Source organism: Hemiscyllium ocellatum, chromosome 25 (assembly GCF_020745735.1).
Source record: "Hemiscyllium ocellatum isolate sHemOce1 chromosome 25, sHemOce1.pat.X.cur, whole genome shotgun sequence".
In the NCBI taxonomy this organism is placed as follows: domain Eukaryota; kingdom Metazoa; phylum Chordata; class Chondrichthyes; order Orectolobiformes; family Hemiscylliidae; genus Hemiscyllium; species Hemiscyllium ocellatum.
The window spans coordinates 13,921,764-13,944,734 of NC_083425.1; positions in this window are offsets into that span (position 1 = coordinate 13,921,764).

Here is a 22,971-nt window from a genome sequence, read left to right on the forward strand (position 1 = left end):
GAGCTTCCCTGCAATTGCATTGTCTACTCATGTGGGAAACAATTTACATTCATTGAAGCAATGACCGTGTCTGAGAGCTTAATGGACTCTTATATGTTGACAGAAAGACCTTAGACAGTAGTGTTTCCTCACTGTGCCTTCGCGGAGCTGCCTCAAGCTTTAATGCAATTAGCCACTGCAACATTTAGTCATGGTCAACTCATTACAGAGGAACCTCGATTATCTGAAGGATGTGGGGGGGCAGTATTCCATTCAGTTAGTTGAATGCTGGATTACATAGTTTGGCCGAGCATTGGGACCTTGCGATCTTGCTGGACAATCTGATATTTGGATAATCAAGGCTCCTTTGAACTCAGGAAGCCCAACAAGTTTTGGTCAGACCAAAAAACATCTCTCGCCAAGTTGATGTGTCAGAGTGGCTTGGGATGAAGCTCAACAAAGACCACTGCATCTCTCCAGAATTTCTTTGCAAAGACACACTCAGATGGAGATATGTGACAGTCGTTTTCCTTTCCTGCAACCATTTTGAGGGTAGCATATGGTGAGAATCTGGGTATACGTGATGGATCTGACAGGTCCTTCTCATCATCCGCTAAGCGACCTCTTGGTGCTTGTGGAAAGTTCTGGCAATGAGGCATTCTTCCAGTGACTTTGACAATCTGTCCAGGGAACCAGCTGAAACGATCAACCTGGTCTTTGTCCTGTAACGTCTGGAGGATATTATATGCTGACACTGCCTCATGAACTTGTGGTTGAATGTGTTGCCCTTTGCAAACTCTTCCATAAGCACAATTGATATGAAATAGTTCAGATACTTAGAGTGTTATGCAGCAATGAGGCCAGACCCAGCCTTTGTAATACTGGGGACAGCTGGAACCTTGGACTACGTAGTGACACTGAGGGTCTATGCACAGCTTGATACAGCTGCACAGAAAGGTGATCATCAAGATGATCGCAATGATCAGTGCATTCTCTTCCCACTGTCCCATGTTATCGAGAGTCTTGTACATTGTGTCCCTGGGGATGGAGTCCATCTTTGATCCCAGATTAGGTGGAAGATGGTTTGGGTGACTGCAGTGGTACAGGCTTAGTGAATGGGCTAGATCTGTGTGCCATACAGCAATATCAAATGTACCTCACAAGTGATGACTGGATTTTTACCTGCAATGAAGAAGGAATAGAGCTCCCCTCTGCCTCACCTTGGTAATACACTCCTTCCAAATTTCTGCACACACAAAGTGGTGCCTTCACGTGATCTAATTTGACAGTGTTAAAAATCATACAACACCAGGTTCTAGTCCAACAGGTTTAATTGGAAGCACATTAGCTTTCGGAGTGTCGCTCCTTCATCACTGTCACTATCACCTGATGAAGGAGTGATGCTCCGAAAGCTAGTGTGCTTCCAATTAAACCTGTTGGACTAGAACCTGGTGTTGTGTGATTTTTAACTTTGTACACCCCAGATCAACACTGGCATCTCCAAATCATAATTTGACAGTGAAGGAGATAAAGGATCAGTGAGCCCAGTTCCCAAATAATATCACCTTACTGCTGATTTGACTTACCTTAGCTCCCAAGGCCAGTTTAAGCTGTTTGGACATGCCCATGAATTGTGCACAATGAATATGAGCAGAAAACAGCGACGTCATCCATGTACAAGGAAGCTTTGATCTTGTTGGCCTCTACCGTCTGTAATAATTACCCCTTTCGGGTTTGTATCCTTCCTGTAAAAGGTCCTATGTAACACACAAACAAGGCAGGAGGAAGTAGGCAGTCCTGCCACACTCTAAATCTGATCAGGAAACTTTGATACCATTGATTGAGACTGCACTACTGATGTTGCTGCAGACCTGTTGGATCCAATTGCGGATTTCCTCCCCAAAACCCATTTTGGACAGCAGATCCCACATGGGGTATGCAATATCCTATCAAAGGCCTTCACCTAGTCCAGGCTGATGAGGTAGTTGTCCACCCCCTGGCCTGCACATAGATGATCATATCCCTGAGGGGCACGAGACTCTCTGAGATCTTCCGACCAAGTACAGTGCAGGATTGATTGGTGTGAATCACTGATCCCTTTGTAGATCTGACCTGTTTGGTGATGACCTTAGACAGGATTTTGTAATCCACATCTTCAACAGTGAAATTGATCACCAGTTCTTAATTTTCTCCCTCTTTTCCCCTTCTGCTTGTAAATGACGGTAATGATATCCTTCCTTATGGATTTGCACATGCCACCGCCAGAAGTATACACTCACTCATCTCCAGCAGGTCCTGGCCTATCAAGTCCCACAGAGCTGAATACAACTAAGCCATTGCACCAGGAGTTTTATTCTTTTCAAAGCATTTGAAAGCCTTAGTCAGCTCATCCAGAGATAATGGCTGGTCCAGCCTGTCTGGCGTACGGTCATCTAAGACCCCTCATGATAGAAGGCAAGGATGACTGACAGGCTGTGCTATCTGTGGACTTTGTATCATACAATCTGGCTGATCCTCAAGATGTCAGACTAAGATGACATTCCTGAGCCATCTTCTTTCTTCAGGATGCTGATCACAAGAGCTCTCCTGTGCATCTTCTGGAAGAACAAATGTCTCATCCTACTCAATGGAACAGACCCTGGACCAGAAGAGGCTTCTGAGACAAAGAGCAAGACTTGCTGGCACTTCATCTCCTGAAGATCCTCTTTGCTATTGACAGGAATAGTGGGTGGCACAGTGGTTAGCACTGCTGCCTCACAGCACCAAAGACCCAGGTTCAATTACCGCCTCAGGCGACTGACTGTGTGGAGTTTGCACATTCTCCCTGTGTCTGCGTGGGTTTCCTCCAGGTGCTCCGGTTTCCTCCCACAGTCCAAAAATGTGCAGGTTAGGTCAATTGGCCATGCTAAATTGCTCGAACTGTTAGGTGAAGGGGTAAATGTAGGGGAATTTGTCTGGGTGGGTTGTGCTTCGGTGGGTCGGTGTGAACTTGTTGGGCCGAAGGGCCTGTTTCCACACTAAGTAATCTAATCTAATAGGTTCTGCGTGCTTTTCTGGCATTTGGACGGTTTCCTCACCTCTGTCTCGCCTTCTGAGCACCTTTTGAGGATGATGAACCTCTTGATGTTGCCACTGACTGTTTCCCACCAGTCCGCTGGAGGTGCAGAGGGGTTTCATTGTTCTCCAACCTATGTAAATCTCTTTAGAGCTCCTGCATGTGTTCTAGGATTAACAGTTTCACATTCAGATTCCATGTTCCCTTGCCAGCTCCTTGGTCATACTATAGGGGACAGTCTGCCAGCAGGAGGTAGTGGTCAGATAACACCACCAGCTTGATGGAGGTGAATGCTCAAGACACAACTAGAGAATCTGTCCTGGAGTGGGTGTACCTGTCTGGCCCTGATCAGGTGTACTTCGCAGCCCTCTGTCTGCAGGGGTGCTGAAGATATTGTGCAGCTTGGCATCTTTTACCGTTTCCATCACAAATCTGAATGCTGCATCCAGTTTGCTGTCAACTCCTCTGATGCAGCTGGACAATAGACAATAGGTGCAGGAGTAGCCATTCTGCCCTTTGAGTCTGCACCACCATTCAATTTGATCATGGCTGATCATCCTTAATCAGTATCCTGTTCTTGCCTTATCTCCATAACTCTTGATTCCACTATCCTTGAGAGCTCTATCCAACTCTTTCTTAAATGAATCCAGAGACTGGGCCTCCACTCTCCCTCTGGGGCAGAGCATTCCACACAGCCACCATACTCTGGGTATTTTTAAGCTGTGTCCTCTGGTTCGGCACTCACCCATCAGCGGAAACATGTTTCCTGCCTTCAGAGTGTCCAATCCTTTAATAATCTTATATGTCTCAATCAGATCCCCTCTCAGTCTTCTAAACTCAAGGGTATACAAGCCCAGTCGCTCCATTCTTTCAGTGTAAGGTAGTTCTGCCATTCCAGGAATTGACCTCGTGAACCTACGCTGCACTCCCTCAATAGCCAGAATATCTTTCCTCAAAATTGGAGACCAGAACTGCACACAGAACTCCAGGTGTGGTCTCTCCAGGGCCCTGTACAGCTGCAGAAGAACCTTTTTGCTTCTGTACTCAGTCCCTCTTGTTATGAAGGCCAGCATGCTATTAGCCTCCTTTACCGCCTGCTGTACCTGCATGCTTACCCTCATTGATTGGTGTACAAGAACATCCAGATCCCTTTGTACTGCCCCTTTACCTAAACTGATTCCATTTAGGTAGTAATCCACCTTCCTGCTCTTGCCACCAAAGTGGATAACCATACATTTATCCACATTAAACTGCATCTATCATGCATATGACCACTCACCTAACCTGTCCAGGTCACCCTGTAATCTCCTAACGTCCTCCTCACATTTCACCCTGCCACCCTGCTTAGTATCATCAGCAAATTTGCTAATGTTATTACTAATACCATCTTCTATATCATTAACATATATTGGACAATCCAATGATGGCATGGAAATCATTGGCCATAATGACCGGCCTGGATGTTGCCAGCAGCAGTGGGAGCTGCTGAAGGATGGCTAGCTCCTCACTCTTTACTTCTGGGCTGTATGTGTTAATTAGTCCCAGGGAATTGTTAATGTAAGTTGCGTCCTGGCTGCAAAATACTCAGGCCAGTGTGAAGGCCATCATTACTTTCCCACCACCAGCCCCCAACCAAATCCAAGACCCATAGACCCACAAGTTCAACCATTTCATGTTGCTGCTGAGGTCATCTTTGATATTGGCCAGGTAAGCCAACATGGAGACACATCACAGTGGCTTTTAGAGAATACACATTTATGCTGGCAATTTTGATACCCATGTTAGCATTTTCAGATCACCCCACTGTCTAATAAAAGTTTAAACCTGGTCCTGTCTCTAGGTGAGCTCCTGTGGTATGGGCTGTGCTTTGCTGGGTACCTTGTGGTTCCCGACGTCAGTAGGTGGGGTTCCACCGAGCTCCTTCTGATTCCAGCATCTTCAGGTTGGGGGTGTTGGGGGTGCACTTTTCTTCCTTCCCAGCCCCACCCTGGTGCTCTGCCGCTTAGAACCTGCAGCAATACACGAGGACCCTCTTTGCAAAAAAGAGTCCAAACGACTGGCATGCCATCCTTCACTTTCTTCACAGAACCCTGACAGTGTTCCAGACACCCTGACCTGAAGTGCAGGTGCTTACAGTGTTCTTAGCTCTAGTTGACTGGACACCGAATTGGTGTTAGACCGAAGCCAACACAAAGATCCACCAACAGCAGCTCAGCTTTGATGGTCATGAAGGTTTCCTCTAATTTGTTTCGTTTAATGATGACAAAGGTGTCATCCACATCGTGGACCCAATGTTTGGGTTGGATAGTTGGCAGAGCTATTTGTTTGAGTCTCTGCTTTCAAAGTTTGTGAGAAGATTTGTAGCTCAGGTGCTCGTTGTTGTTGTTCTGTTCGCTGAGCTGGAAATTTGTGTTGCAGACATTTCGTCCCCTGTCTAGGTGACATCCTCCGTGCTTGGAAACCTCCTGTGAAACGCTTCTGTGATATTTCCAGCGGCATTTATAGTGCTTTGTCTCTGCCGCTTCCGGTTGTCAGTTCCAGCTGTCCACTGCAGTGGCTGGTATATTGGGTCTAGGTCAATGTGTTTGTTGATAGAATCTGTGGATGAGTGCCATGCATCTAGGAATTCCCTGGCTGTTCTCTGTTTGGCTTGTCTTATAATAGTAGTGTTGTCCCAGTCAAACTCATGTTGCTTGTCATCTGCGTGTGTGGCTACTAAGGATAGCTCGTTGTGTCGTTTTGTGGCTAGTTGGTGTTCATGGATATGGATCGTTAGCTGTCTTCCTGTTTGTTCTATGTAGTGTTTTGTGCAGTCCTTGCATGGGATTTTGTACACTACATTGGTTTTGCTCATGCTGGGTATCGGGTCCTTTGTCCCGGTGAGTTGTTATCTGAGAGTGGCTGTTGGTTTGTGTGATGAGTCCTAGTGGTCATAGTAGTCTGGCTGTCAGTTCAGAAATGTTCCTAATGTATAGTAACGTGGCTAGTCCTTTGGGTTGTGGCATGTCCTCATTCCGTTGTCTTTCCCTTAGGCATCTGTTGATGAAATTGCGGGGGTATCTGTTTTTGGCGAATACATTGTAGAGTGTTCTTCTTCCCTTTTTGCAGTTCTGGTGTGCTGCAGTGCGTTGTGGCCCTTTTGAACAGTGTCTTGATGCAACTTCTTTTGTGTGTGTTAGGGTGGTTGCTTTCATAGTTCAGGACTTGGTCTGTATGTGTGGTTTTCCTGTATACCTTTGTGGTAAATTCTCCGTTCAGTGTTCTCTGTACCATCACGTCTAGGAATGGGAGTTGGCTGTCCTTTTCTTCCTCTCTAGTGAATCTGATTCCTGTGAGTGTGGCGTTGATGATCTGGTGTGTGTTTTCTATTTCTGTGTTTTTAATGATTACAAAGGTGTCATCTACATATCTGACCCAGAGTTGGGTTGAATTTGTGGTAAGGCTATTTGTTCTAATCTTGTGGACTGAGGATCAAGCACCGAGGATGTCACCTGGACAGGGGATGAAACGTTTGCAACACAAATTCCCAGCTTGGCGAACAGAACCATAACAGTCTCTGCATTACTGCCTCTGCTAAGAACCCTGATATTGGAGATCCCAGGGGTGTTCCGTTGGTTTGTCTGTAGGTTTTGTTGAAGCTAAAGTGTGTGGTAAGGCATAGGTCCACTAGTTTGACAATACTATACTTGCTGATGAAGTTAGTGGTGTTTAGTGTATGTGTCTTTGGGTCTTCTAATAGTGTAGTCAGTGTTTCCTTGACCAGGTTAATGTTACCAGGGCTGTTACATCAAAGGAGACCATTATTTCATCCTCTTCTATCTTAGTGTCTTTGATGGTCTTCTGGAATTCTTGGGTGGAGTAGATGGAGTGGCGTGAGTCTTCTACTAAATGTTTTAGTCTTTGGTCAAGACCATCAATAATATCCTTACTGACGTAAAATTCACTAAAGAGGAGGAAAACAACAATAAACTGCCATTCCTCGATGTCACAGTAGAGCGAACAACCAATGGGATACTTCAAACCAGCATCGACAGGAAAACAAAACATAAGGACCAAATATTGAACTACAGAAGCAATCATCCCAACATCCACAAACGAAGCTGCATCAGAACATTATTTCAACAAGCCAATACACATTGCAGCACAGAGGAACTACACAGAGCAGAGGAAAATCACCTATACCGTGTATTCAAAAACAATAGGTACCCAATGAACACAGTCCGCCGATTTCTCAGAAACAAACCCAAACAAGCAGACAAAACACGTCCAGAAACCCTAGCCATTCTCCCCTACATCAAAGACATCTCGGAACTGACTGTCAGACTACTCAGACCCCTTGGCATCATGGTAGCCCACAAACCCACCAACACACTAAAACAGCAGCGAATGAACTTGAAAGACCCTGTACAGACAACAAGCAAAACTAATGTTATTTACACAATACCGTGCAAGAACTGTAACAAACACTACATTGGACAAACAGGCAGAAAACTAGCCATCAAGATACACGAACATCAACTAGCCACAAAACAACATGACTCTCTGTCACTAGTATCTTTACATACAGACAAGGAAGGACACCACTTCAACCCAAAGAAACCCAAATATATAAATAGAAAGCAGAAATCATCATCAGTGCTTCGCCCGGAGGCCCACTGAAGATGTTACCTAGTATGGTGACGAATCATCTGGAGATGAACCTTCCAGCTCAGCAAGCAAACTTACATGCAGAACCTCAACCTGAGCTACAAATCTTCTCAAAACTCACTAATTCTTTTGACTCTATTGTTTTACCTTGCCTCCACTCAGAATTACAGGCCATTAGGTGTAGGGGCAGGTAATGTTGAAGCGGAGAGGTTTCAGAAGGACTTGGATGTGCTAGGTTAGTGAGCAAAGAAGTGGCAGATGGACTACAATGTGGAAAAGTGGCGGTTATGCATTTTGGTGGAACGGATGGAGGCACAGACTACTTTCTAAACAGGAAATGGCTTTGGAAAACTGATGCACGAAAAGGGACTTGGGAGTCCAAATTCAGGATTCTCTTAAAGTTAACATGCAGATTCACTTGGTTAGGAAAGCAAATGGCATTCATTTCAACAGGGTTGGGAAACAAGAGCAAAGATGTCCTGCTGAGACTGCATGAGGCTCTGGTCAAACTGCGTTTGGAATATTGTTTTGGGCCCTGTATCTAAGGAAGGATTTGTTGGATTTTGGAGGGAGCCCAAAGGAGGTTTACAGGAATGATCCCAGTGATGAAGGGCTTATCATATGAGAAGCAGTCAAGGAATCTGCGTCTATACACAATGGAGTTTAAAAGGTTTGGGGGGGGTGGCGGGGGGGATCTATTTGAACTTACAAAGTATTGAGATGCCTGGATAGAGTGGACATGAAGAAGATGTTTCCACTAGTAGGAGAGACCATGACCCAAGGCACAGCCTCAGAGTGAAGGGATGACCTTTTAGAACTGTGATGCGGAGGTGATATTTCAGTCAGAGGGTGGTTAATCTGCAGAAGGTGGTGCCCAGGACATTGAATGCATTTAAGTCAGAGCTAAATAAGGGGATCAACAGTTAAAAAGAGAAGACAGGAGAATGGAGTTTAGAAGATATCAGCCATGATTGAATGGTGGAGCAGGCTTGATGAGCCATATGGCCTTATTCCATTCCTATATCTTGTTTTAATATTTAGAAGGAGTGTTGGTACCTTAAGTTGCTCTATGTGCCTTTCATTGGATTGGTTTGCTAGGTCCGAGGGCAGATAAGTGTCAACCACACTATTATGGGTTTGGAATCTCTGGCCTGAGTAAGGCTGGCAGATTTCCTAAAAGGATGTTAGTGAACCAGATGATACATGTCATGGTCACCATTACTGATACCAGCTATATATTCCAAATTTATTAACTGACTTTGAATTTTAGTGGCATTTAAACCTCTTGTCCCTAAGGCAATAGTCTGGACATCTGAATTACTCTGGCGATGTTTCCATTTCTCCACGGCAGTGTTACAGAGAAATGGCAGAGCAGTGGGCATGCTGAACTTCTCTTGCAGAGACCCACCACTGACAAAACAACTGAATCATCTATACTATAAACATTCTAACCATTTTATGTGACTCAGAATCACGTTTTATTTGATAATGCTCCCCCGAAGCACCTTGACATCTCAAACCACACTGAAGATGCTACATAAATGGGAATTGTTTTTGCTGTTACTTGTACATCTCCTGCTCACTCCTGTGCGCTCTCATCTACAATGATTCCTGGTTCATCAAGGCTTGGATTTTAACATTTTATCTCGGGTGTTCAAATCTTTCCATGGCCTCATCCCTCTCATGTCTGTAACCTCCTAAGCCCACCAAGAACTCTTTAGAATCCCACTCTAACTGGCAAATGATGATGCCCTTGACTTGAGCTATGTAAGTCCTAATTTCAGAATTCTCTTAAACTTTGCACCTGTGTTTTTATGCCTTTCAAGCTGACCTGCCTATTTGACCAAGGCTTTTGTCACCCATTCCCATATCTCTTTTTTTTGTCTCAGGATCAATATGTTTTTCTGAGGCACCTTGCAAGTGCATGTTGTTACGCTGACTCATTGAACTGTGAGGTGGGCGAAGATCATCTGTTCACCCAGTTTAAACACACACTTGTGTGTAAAAAAACAAGTTTAATTTGATTTCCATCATTTTTATTTAAAAGATTGATGTTTCGTAATAGAATTTAAAAGTTGATAAAATGACCAATAAATAGATTGGGAAGGAGTTAACTCTTGTTTCCTGGTTATGTTGTTTAACCAAGCCAATGTAAATGAAAAGTAACAGTCCTATGCACACCATATCAATAAGCTGTGAAGGTTAGTGCGTAATTCCCTCATCCTGTTTCCTGTCTTGTGTTGCCGAACACTATGTTGATCATTCAACAGGATTAGTTGTTTACAATCCGGTAAAAAGATCATTAAGTGTCTTTCCTTTGACAAATTCTCCCCTTTTTTAAAATCTGCACTGTGGTTCTACAGATGTCAGACATCCTTTTGTAATCGTCATTATTAATTGTGTGAAATGTTGCAACCAACCTACTCCTATCCTCATCCACTACTAATTGGGATTTCTAACTGCTTTAACCTTCACCTCTCGTCTGGAGTTATTAAAATAATCTATTCAAACTGGGATTTTCTGGTTCTCATAACTTCATGCTTAAAACGTAGCTGGGCCATTGAGAGATACACTCAAGCTTTTGTTTTGAATTAATTCAAGGGGTTTGAGTTTTGTTGACTGGGCCACCATTGCTTGCCTATTCGTAAATGCCTTCAAGTGGTGGTGAGTTGCTTTCTTAAACTGCTGTAGTCCGTTTGGTGAAGATGAACTCAGAATGCTGTTAGGGTAGAAGTTTCAGAATTTTGACTCAGCAATACTGAAAGATCAGTGATATATTTCCAAGTCTGGATGGTGTGTGACTCGGAGGGGAGTTTGCAATCGCTAGTGTTCCATGCATCTGCTGTCCTTTGGTAGTGGTTGTGGTTTTGGAAGGTGTTTTCTAAGAAGTTTTGTAAGATATTAGTAAGGAGAGCTTTGCAGAGCTGACAGGACTGTATTATTATTTCCAGTGCTGAGGTTGGTGCAAGGTATCATCCTGGCTTCACTTCTTGTCTTGGTACTTTGTGATTTGATATACTTTCATGGCTTGGTTGGGTAGTTCAGAGGCTAGCTAAAATTTAACCACATTGTTGTGGGTCTGGAGTCACATATAGGTCACACAAAGTAGGAAACCAATTTCTTTTCTTCCCTAAAAGGACATTTGTGAACCAGATCTGTTTTTATGACAATGGTCATCATTAGACTTTTAATTCCAGATATTTATTTCAAATTCAAACTTTAAATTATGGAATTTGAACCCTCAAGGTCTCTGCAATACTAGACCACTGGAAGTACAGGTTCCCTGTTTACAAATGCTGATTCTTGTGAACACGATCGCATACAGGGGTGTAATTTTAAAAATTCAATATACGAATATTTTCTTTACCTAAAAACAGCTGCTTTGCATTATCCTGCATTGTTCTGATTTGCAAACAAACTCCATTCGCTATACTACAACACCATCACCTCCCCATAATCGTTTTAACTAATTATTCTTAACAGAAGAAAGGTCTTTGTTCAAAGAAAAAAATCCTCTGAAACGAGGTGGTTTAAGTTTTGATTTATCTGATTTCCTATTTGAAACCAAAACAATGACAATTTAGTTCATAATCTCTTCCCAATAAAATTTTGATGGAGCCGTCTGCAGAGCAAACAGATGAGGCATTGAAAGACAGGACAGACTGTAAACTAGTCCACTTTGTCTTGAAAACCACTGGTTGATCAGACAACTGAGACAGCTACCTGCAAAGGTCACAAGATAACATTTGACACCAACGCGTGCAGATAAATCCGAGAGTTTTTACAGTACAGAAGGAAATCTTTTGGCCCATCATATCTGTGCTGGTCACATTCTCCTTCCATTTACCAGCAATTGTCCCATAGTTTTGTGCACTATGGCATCGCCAGTGCTCATCGAAATAGTTCTTAAATGATTTGAGCATTGAGTTCCAAATGACCACAACTGAGTCAAAAATATTTTCCCTAAATCCCCTCTAACACTTTTGCTCCTTACCTTAAAACTGTACCAACTGGTTGTTGACCCTTCCACTAAGGGTAAAAATTTCCTTCAAAACTTTGTATAGCTTAATAAGATCCCTTCTACTGCACTGTGCGCCCCCCCCCCATCTTCTCTGTTCTAAGGAAAACAACACCAGTTATGTAGTCTTTCTTTACGGCTGAATAACTCCTTGATGAACCTCTTCTGCACTGTGTCTAGTGCAACTACATTCTTTCTATAGTGAGATTACAGACGGCCCACAATAGTTTAGCTGTGCTCTAACTAACATTGTATGCAGCTCCATCATGACCTCCTTGCTCTTGTAATCAGCACCTTCACTAATAAAGACAAGTATCCCAATGTCTTCTTGATCACCTTATCTACCTGTTCTGTTGCCAACAAAGATCAGTAGACATGCACACCAAGGTCCCTGTCATCCTCCGTACTTCCTAATTTAACTGGACCGTCTCAGACTCCTCCCTCCCTTTCCTAGACCTCTCCATTTCTATCTCGGACGACCGACTCAACACTGACGTTTATTATAAACCGACTGACTCTCACAGCTACATAGATTACACCTCCTCCCGCCCTGCCCCCTGTAAAAACGCCATCCCATATTCCCAATTCCTTCGCCTCTGCTGCATTTGCTCGCAGGAGGACCAATTCCAACACCGCACAGCCCAGATGGCCTCCTTCTTCAAAGACCGCAATTTCCCCTCAAACGTGGTTGACGATGCTATCCACCGCTCCTCTGCCCTTGAACCCCGCCCCTCCAATCACCACCAGGACAGAACCCTACTGGTCCTCACCTACCACCCCACCAACCTCCAGATACATCGTATCATCCTTCGTCATTTCCGCCACCTCCAAACAGACCCCACCACCAAGAATATATTTCCCTCCCCTCCCCTTTCAGCATTCCAGAAAGACCACTCCCTCCACGACTCCCTTGTCAGGTCCACACCCCCCACCAACCCAATCTCCACTCCCGGCACCTTCCCCTCAACTAGAAGAAATGCAAAACTTGCACCCACACCTCCCCCCTCACTTCCCTCCAAGGCCCCAAGGGATCCTTCCATATCCGTCACAAATTCACCTGCACCTCCACACACATCACTTACTGCATCTGCTGCACCTGATGTGGCCTCCTCTACATTGGGGAGACAGGCTGCCTACTTGCCAAGGATATGCAGGTCCTTAGCCTCCTCCATCGCCAGACCAAGGCAACACAACGCCTGGAGGAAGAGCGCCTCATCTTCTGCTTAGGAACCCTCCAACCACAAGAGATGAATGCAGATTTCTCCAGCTTCCTTATTTCCCCTCCCCCTACCTTATCTCAGTCCCAACCCTCAGACTCAGCACCACCTTCCTGACCTGCAATCTTCTTCCCGACCTCTCTGCTCCCAAACCCTCTCCAGCCTATCACCCTCACCTTAACCTCCTTCCACATCGCATTCCCAATGCCCCTCCCCCAAGTTCCTCTTCCCTACCTTTTATCTTAGTCTGCTTGGCACACCCTTTTCATTCCTGAAGAAAGGCTTATGTCGATTCTCCTGCTCCTTTGATGCTGCCTGACCTGCTGCGCTTTTCCAGCAACACATTTTTCAGTTCCTAATGTTCTACCTTGTTCGGCTAATCCTCCCAAAATGCAAGATTGCATACTTTTCCAGATTAAATTCCATTGCCACTGTTAATAATCAGACCGTCTATATCATCCTGTAGTCTTAGGCTTTCCTCCTCATTATTTACCACACCATTGATTTTCATGTCACCTGCAAACTTATTGGTTCTACTTCCTACATTGATCATTAATGTGCACAATAAACAGCAAGAGACCTAGGAACGCTATGTTACATCACAAAAACACCCTTTGACCATCACCTGCTGTACCCTGCCACCAAGCTAATTTTGAATCCATTGTGCTAAAATGCTCTAGATCCCCTGGGCTCCAAGCTATTCAACAGTCTGCCATATGAGAGCTTGTCAAAAGCCTTACAGAAGTCCATGTAGACTACATCAACTGTACTACCCCAATGTACACACCTAGTCATCTTCTGTCAAATTTCAATTTGTTAGACATGATCTTCCCTTTACAAAGCTATGTTGATTATCCCTGATTAATCCCTGCTTGGAGGGGCAAGGATTAATTTTGTCCCTCAGAATTTTTTCCAATAGTTTCCTTACTCCATAGCCTATTGTTTCCAGGTTTATCCTTCATTGTTATTGGCAGTCACTTGCTATCGAGTATGATTGTCGAGGAAATCATGTCACTGGTCATCAGTTCTGAGGACTTCTTTCTTTGGTTCCTTTTCTGTCCTTCCTCTTGCCAACAGGTGTTCTCAAAATTTTATATCTCTTTATACAGGAATTTTCTTCAAATCAGTTTCTTTTGAATGATGGTCTCCCATGCATTGATATCAATGTTGTATTTCTTGAAGGAAGCTTTCAGGGAGTCTTTGAAATGTTTTCTCTGTCCTCCTTTCATCTGAGTACCTTCCTCGAGCTCAGCGAAGAAGATTTGCTTTGGTTGTCAAAAATCAGGCATCCTAAGAACTTGGCCACCACAATGGATTTCATTTTGGATGATCATGGCTTTAACACTGGTGCTATTGGTTGCTTTAAGGAAGCTGACGTTAGTACACTTGTCCTCACAGCTGAAGAGCAGAATCCATTCTAAAACAGCAATGATAACACTTTTTGAGGTGGTATCCGTACGTAATCCAAGCTTTGAAGCCACTTGGAAGAGTTGGAAGGATAACTGCTTTCCACACAAGCATCTTGCTATTAGAAGACTCTAATGCTTAGCTATCCAAAGGCAATACTTACAGGTTGAATGAGATGTTGAATTTCCACGTAGATGTCATCTTTCAATAAGAGGTAGCTTCCTCTGTAAGGAAAGTTCTTTATTGATCTTAATGTAGGGATTGACCATGACCTGGGACGGGTTGGAATGGGTTTGACTTTTCTTGAGGTTGAGGCTGAGACCAGTTCTTTTTGATGCTTCAGTGAAGGCATTGTGAGGCTTGGATATTCCCTTTCAAGAGAGCAGAGATGGCATTGTCATCTCCATGCTGCAGTTCCACAATGTTGTTTTATTCTGCTATTTCAAACTGTTGTGATTGAAAGGTTTTCCACCCATCCTGTACACAGTATCCACACTACTGGGAACCTTGTTCTTGACAAGATGAAGAATGGTGCTGATGAAGGGTGATGATACATCCCTGCTTGACCCATGTCTTAACTTTAAAGTATACTTTCATATTACCATTGGTGAGGACATTCACTGACACCTTATGTAGGAGATGGAGGATGTTGATGAATTTTATTGGATAGTCAGTTTTTGACAGGGTCTTCAATAACACTTCCTGACCAATGAGTCAAAAGCCTTGATCATGTTGGTGAAGGCCATGTGGAGTGATTGGTGTTATTCCTGGAATTTTTGTTGGAGTTGACAAGCAGTGAACATAATGTTCCTTGGTTTGGTTGGAAGCCACACTGGCATTCAGGAAAGATTTCCTCAGAGACTGGAAAAGGCACCTAGCAAGGATTCAGGCAACAATCTTCCCAGCGATGGAGCATAAGGAGATTCTATGGTACTTCTGACAGTCCACTTGGTCTTCTTTTTTGAAGATGTTTGTGATGACAACATCCATTAGTTTTCTTCTTTGTCCCAGATTTTCAGGAACATATGATAGGGATGACAGATAAGCTCTGCTCCTACAAGTTTGAAATTCTCTGCAGTAATTCTGTCGACTCGATGGCTTTTCAATTCTTCAATTTGTCTAGGTAAATGTCTTGCGCAGGACATTATTAATATGGGAATGCTGTTGCATATCAGCAGATTCACACTCCTTGATCCAATTCCAGTGGCAAGTAAACCTTGATAACTGGGAGTCTCCATACTACTGCAGCCTTCAAACATACTAATATCTTCAGACTGAATAGCCATTGAGGACTTGTTTTGGATTGTGCTTTGTCTGATTCCTCCTCTCTCAACCTACTGTTATGGCCAGCTCTGCCAGTAGTTGAGAACTCCAGACAGTATCCCTCCTGGGCTCAATGGATCACTCAAGCCTCTCCATCACAGCAAGGCAGCAATCCAGGAATGGGTTTATCCCTACCACACTTCTTGAATAATAGTCCCCCAGTCCTCTGGCATCTCTCCTTGGGCCAGAGACGATTTGAAAATTAATGTCAGAACTCCTGGAGTTTCCTCCCTGGCCTATCACAGCATTCTTGGCTACATCTCATTTGGGCTTGGAGATTTATCCATCGTCAAACCTGCTGAAATCACTAATAACTCCTCCCTCTTGATCCCCTTCTCTGATTTCTACACTTACATTGCATCTGTATTCACATAAGAAGGACAAAGTACAAATTTTAAAACTTCTGGGTCCACTATATTGCCACTTTGGTCCCTAATGGGCCCTACTCTTTCCTCAGTAATTCTCTTGACTCAATGTATTGATTAAATGAATCATGGAATCCCTACAGTTCAGAAAGAGGCATTTTAACCATGGAGTCCTCACCAACCCTCCAAACAACATTCCTACCCGGACTCAACCCTCCACCCCACATTTCCCTTGGCTAATCCATTTAGCCTGCACACCTCTGGATATTACAGGGAATTTAGCATGGCTGATCCACGTAACCTGCAGATCTTTGGATTGTGGGAGGAAACCAGAGCACCCAGAGGAAACCCACACAGACACGGTGAGAATGTGCAAACCCCACAAGTGACCCAGAGCTAGATTTGAACCCAGGTTCCCTGGCACTGTGAGGCAGCAGTACTAACCACTAAGCCAAGATGTCTTTGAATTTTCCTGAATGTTACACACTAATGTTGTTACATGTCCCCTCTTTGCTGTCCTAATTTCTGTTTTAAGCTAGCCTCTGCTTAAATTTTTATTTTCTATTTTTCAAGGGCATCCGCTGTTGTGAGCCTTCAGTATCTACCATAAACTTATCTTGTAAATTCCTAAACATCCAGAATTTTCTGCACTTGTTGGTCTCATCTTTCATCCTAATGGGAGCATGTTGTCCATGCATTTCCACTATTATCGTTTTGAATGTACCCAGCTCTGATGTGGATTTTTCTAAGTGTCTGCACCTGTCCACTTTGGCCAGATCCTGTCCTATCTTATTAAAATTAGCCTTCCCCCAATAGAGAATCTTTATTGGCAGCCTGTAACACTGTATTAAAATAAAACATTCAAGCACAGATGCTGTCATCTGATTATTAGACTGGCAGGATAACATAGCCCAGTCTGATTCTTTCCTCAACCAAAGCATTCCCATGCTTTCTGCCAGGGCATTACAGATGGTGATCAGAAACATGAACTCTGAACAATATTTGTTTCAGTTCCTCTTCACCTAGGGGCACTGAGACCATTCATAATAATGCTACTTACTTTTTTCATAGAATCCTTACAGTGTGGAACCAGGCCATTTGGCCCATAAGTCCACACCAAACTTCTGAAGAGTATCTCACATGGACCCAGTCCCCTAGCCTGTTACTCTACATTTCCCCTCACTAATGCACCTCACCTGCGCATCCCTGAACACTGTGGGCAATTTAGCATGGCCAACTCACCTAACCTGCTCTTCTTTGGATTATCTTCTGTTTGAGACTTGTCAAGACTAGGGATTAGAGGCAAACTGATCTGTGGGATTTAGTTTTGAGCCAAATGTATCCTTATCATGGCTAGCTTAAACACACTGTGTTTCTGACAGAAATTTTCTGTACTTACTTGGCAAAGCATTTTTGTTCACATTACTGATGTTTCTATTCTCTGTCACTTTATTGAGTTATTATAGATGTTGGTATAAGAAATAAGCTTTCTTAATTTTAATCCTCAGGGAGCTCCTGGAATATCACAATTCTCTTTCAATGGACTTGTATGGACATCAGGCTTTCCTCTTTCATCGCATTTACCTGGACTGTTCAGGATTTTGCAAAAATTATACTATAACCAGACCATTACCATATATAAAAGGTATTTTGCTGTCTCCGCAAATCTGAACTGCAAGGAGGACAAAGAAAGTAACCAGCTTCACCTTCAAAATAAAGAACAGAGTAATAAGGATGATGGCCGCAGTCAGGAAAATGACAACTTTACCCCAATCCCTCCGACCTGGTGCTGTATGAAAGGGTGCCACAACTGTGTATGGATTTCGTATGCAGAGGAAATGAGACAGTACTATCAGAATGGAAGTCAAAAAGCCCTCGAGGATATTGATAAATATGTTGATGATGAGAATCTTAAAGCATTTATTAAAATGGAAATAAAATTAAGGCAAAAGAAATAATATTTAAGAGCATATTTGGATCATTGTATAAGCTTGCATTTTTTTCATTTTGTTGATCTGAACCCTAATAAGGTTAGTAATTCAAAAGTGCTGGCCAGTAGGCTGAATTCACCCTACAGTCACTCAGTATTTGACTGGACAGTGGTTAAAATGAAAACTGCAGAGATTGGTTGACTCTCAAGGATCTAACAACATCAAGACAGATGAGGATAATAAAGGAATAGGGCCTTGAAGTAGGTGACCAGTTGTGATCTAGAATGGTGGAGCTGGCTCAAGGGGTTGAATATCTTTTTCGTGCACCTATTCCTTGAGTACCATTTTGCTGCTTTCCATGATGGTGATTATAAAATCTGTAGCACAACTATTGCAAGTTTTCCCAGAAGAAGGGCACGAAGGGCAGGAGTTACAGAAGGATCTTAACTTCATCTCCTTCTCTTATCCCTGACACGCACACACACCATATCAAATACACTTATGTCAATGTATGTCCAAGCAATTATTACCTTTGACCTATCCATATTCCCAGATTTTGTGCAATTGTTTCTCCTGTTTTTTCTCATCACACTCTGCACCCTCCCAGTAGGCTGGAGTGAATGACTTCACAAGATATGGGGAGACTGACTGTGAAACATTTAATTGTTTAGTTATAATTCATGTCTATATTCCTAAATACAACTATATTAAACCAAATAATTGTGTCATAAAGTTGAAATGCCAGATAAACCTAACCCCAAGTAAATTGAAGAATTGGCTCTATAACTCCTGCTCTTTACAACCCTTAAACATAATAAGAAAGGGAGTTACTTGAGCAGATTCTGCTTACTCAGCTTCCCTGTTAGCAGTGCCACATCCTGTTATGTTTAAGCTTATGCCATACAGTATTTGATTTAAGGTACTCCTATTATTAGAGAAATTTTAAAGAGCAGAACTCAGTAATAAATGTTCTCATGGAAATACAAAGATGCCCTGAATAAAAGTACCAGCATAATATTGGTTTTGAGTAAACTTAAAATTAAAAAGCATCTGACTCAATTTTCTGACAGGATTATGAAAAGCTCTAAGTAGGGAACCAAATCCTGAAGTGCAAAGTTGAAAAGAACAGAAAAAAAAAATTGCCTGGTAATTTAGATTATAAGTTTACTGATCACAAAATTATTAACTTTTGGAAGACTCAAAACACAACATACAGATTTAATTTTTCAATATAGTTTCTAGGTTATTCTAGTCAATCTGTTTTGACACATCATGGCACAAATCTGAAGGTGGGACTTGAAGGTGGGCCTTCTGTCCAGAGGTAGAGGTAATATCACTATGCCACAAAAGTCTTTTACATTACTCAAACCCATTCATCTCAAATGCACTTTCCTGACCTCCACAATAACCTGTCCCTTATGTTTGCCATGATCATCCCACAAACTACCTAATGTATCAATCTCTGACTGTCTATCTGTCACTCCACCTTTATGACCTGCTGATTCTGATCGACTTCTTGCCAGTTCAATGGGCTGATTCCAAGTTGGAAGAATGATAATGTTGCAAAGATGGAGGTAAACATTTTTGGTGACTGAATATGAGGCTTAAACCTTAACTGGAATCAAACAGGATGTCTAGACTGTGGCTGCAGAGAGTGGATTTATGATGGACCCCAAAAACAATAGCTTCAGACTTCCCAGTTTGATCTGGAGGCAATTGTGATTTATCCAAGTTAATCTGTTATTTCACCTCAAAAGCTGATTTTTTTTTCCCCTGGTATGCCCAAAATATAATGCTTTGTTCCAGATGAAGATAGCTGAGATAACGGTGAGAGGGGAAAAAAGCCATTACTGGAGATGTACTGCATTTGGTTAGAAAGGAATGGAACTGTGCAAGAACAGTTGGATGAAGCTGCATAATGGAGAGGGAAAATGATTAAGTGGGGACAGAGTAAAAGTGAGAGACATTACAAACTTAAGAAAACTCATTTGTTACACTATAACTATGGTGGGGAGGTTGGAAGTCAGATCAGAGGGATTCAAAGAGAATACTATGAGGAATAGACAAATCTGGGATCTAAACATTTTCTGCAACTTGAAGGAGATGGATGGGACGAGGTTGGCATGTGGTAGAAGGGCAAGAAATGAGAGAAAGGTGCAAAACTGGACGAAATCCAAAACCTCTTCACATTTCATCTAATGTAAACTGTGAAATATGACCATTTGGTCAAGTTAAGGAAAGATATAATGTGGGAATAGTTAGATCAGTCCTTCCAGAGCCGTGGAATGTACCTGTCCCTTTTTACTTATATATCCTTATGTTCCTGTCACTGCAGGACCCTTTAACTGTTTCATAACAATGTTTCTTTGGTTTATGTATTCAATGGCATGACATCAGGATGCTTCCTTTCTCTAGATTAAATGCTCTAGAGAATCAAAATGAACCATTACTGTTTTCAGTAATGTTAATGTTAAAGGGTATCAAAGTTGCCAAATTCTGATATTGTAAAATTCTGGGGGTTTTTGCCTGAACATTTGTTTAAAAGTACTATATGAGAAAATAGGCATTCCTATTGAGATATTCATACGTCATTGATTACAGCTCAAATTTATTTCATTTAAATACTTTGTATCCGTATGTGTCCGTACAATACCATGAATTGGAATTGGAGCATTGCCAAAGGACACATTCAATAGAACTCAGTAGCTTCTTACTTTTTTCCCCAAACAGATGACTTTGCAAAACTAACTTGTGTGGGAGACAGAAACATACAGTTGTAATTCTCACAGAAAGTCATTCAGAACCACTACGTACATAAAAACTGAGTTTGTCTAGAATACAATATCCCTTTGTACTAAGAAAGCTCTAATATTAGAATAGATAAAATGTTGTTGATTTCTCCGTAATCTACTGTGAAACAGATTCAAACAAAATCAACCGTGTTCCTGATGCTGTAACTCTTGTGTTTTTCTGATTTGTCCCATTATTACCCTTATCAGATCAGCTCTAACAAATTTTTGTGCATGTTGCAAGAGTAAGATAGGTGCAAAATCATTGCAAAAACTATATTTACATTATGTAGAACAGCTGGCACTGAGGATCATTCTTTACATTTTGTAATGTAATCCAAACCAATTAATTGAATCATCATATAAGTATTTATTAGTTGCATAGAGTCCTTTTCATTCTGTAGAGTATTATTGAAATGGGGGCAGAAAACAGCAGCAAACTTGTATGCAGCAAGTCCCCACAACTGACAAGTTACTGGCTAATCTATGTTTTTAGTGATTTTAGTTATGAAATAAATTTTGGGAATGGAAATAAATAACTTCCCTGCTGTTTGAATTGTTACTTTTATATTCCCCTCAGGGCAGACAGGGTCTCAGTTTAATGCATTATCCAAATTCCCATCCATGCAGCACTGGATTGTGCATTAGCCTAGAATATATGCCTAAGTCTCCAGCATTTAAATCATGATTTGGAGATGCCGGTGTTGGACTGGGGTGTACAAAGTTAAAAATTACACAACACCAGGCTATAGTCCAACAGGTTTAATGGGAAGCACACTAGCTTTCGGAGTGATGCTCCTTCATCAGGTGGGTTAGCTGTTAACAATGGTGATAGCTAGACAATATGTTGAAGGTGTTAGCCCCCTGTGTTCTCTGTCTATGACCTGATGTTTAGATTGATTCTAATCTAAAAAGTGAGATAACAGAGTATTACATAAATCCATGCAGTTTTTGAGCTCAGAGTTCTACATGAATGTATGCAGTTTTTGAGCAAAGTGCAATGTAACTCTGCAAGTACAAATTCACCCCACAAAATATGTGTGTGTGCATGTGGGTCTTTGTCTGTCTGTCTGGGGTGGGGGTGGTGAGTGAGAGAAAGTGTGTGTGTGTGTGTGTGTGTGTGTAATGAGTGCAGAGTGTCTTAAGTCTGTGAGGGGGTGCATGTGAGAGTGTGGGAGTGTGTGTGTGTCTGTAAGGGTGTGTATGGGTGTCTGTGTGCACATCTGTGTGTACCTGTGTCCGTGTGTATGGGAGTGTGTGTGTGTGTGTGTAGTGCAATGGTGATCATCTGTAATGTGACATGAACCCAAGGTCCCGGTTGAGGCCCTCCCTATGGGTACCGAACTTAGCTATCAGCCTCTGCTTGGCCACTTTCCTCGGCTGCCTGTCCCGAAGTCCACCTTGGAGGATGGTCACCCGAAGGTCCGAGGCTGAATGTCCTGGACCACTGAAGTGTTCCCCAACTGGGAGGGAATCCTCCTGTCCGTTGATTGTTGTGCGGTTCCCATTCATCCGTTGTCGTAGCCTTTGCTCGGTTTCCCCAATGTACCATGCCTCCGGGCATCCTTGCCTGCAACGTATAAGATAGACAACATTGGCTGAATCACATGAGTACCTGCCATGTACAAGGTGGGAGGTGTTCCCACGCGTAATAGTGGTATCTATGTCCACAATCTGACACGTCTTGCAGCGTCCACCGTGACAGGGTTGTATGGAGTTGTCCTGAGAGCCGGGCAGTTTGCTACGAATAATGATCTGTTTGAGATTTGGCGGTTGTTTAAAGGCAAGTAGTGGAGGTGTGAGGAAGGTCTTGGTGAGGTGCTCATCCTCATTGATAATGTGTTACAGGTCACGAAGAACATGGCGTAATTTTTCAGCCCCTGGAAAGTACTGAACAATGAAGGGCACCCTGTCAGTTGCAGCACGTGTCTGTCTACTGAGGAGGTCATTACAGTTCCTTGCTGTGGCACATCGGAACTGGCGGTCGATGAGTTGAGCATCATACCCCGTTCTTGTGATGGCATCCTTGAGTACTTCCATGTGTCCGTCATATTCCTCCTCATCTGAGCAGATCTGGTGTATGCGTAGGGCTTGTCCATAGGGATGGCTGTTTTAATATGTTTTGGGTGGAAGCTGGAGAAGTGTAGCATTGTGAGGTTGTCTGTGGGTTTGCGTAGAGTGTAGTGCTGAGGTGTCCGTCCTTGATGGAGACGCACATGTCCAAGAATGAGACAGACAGT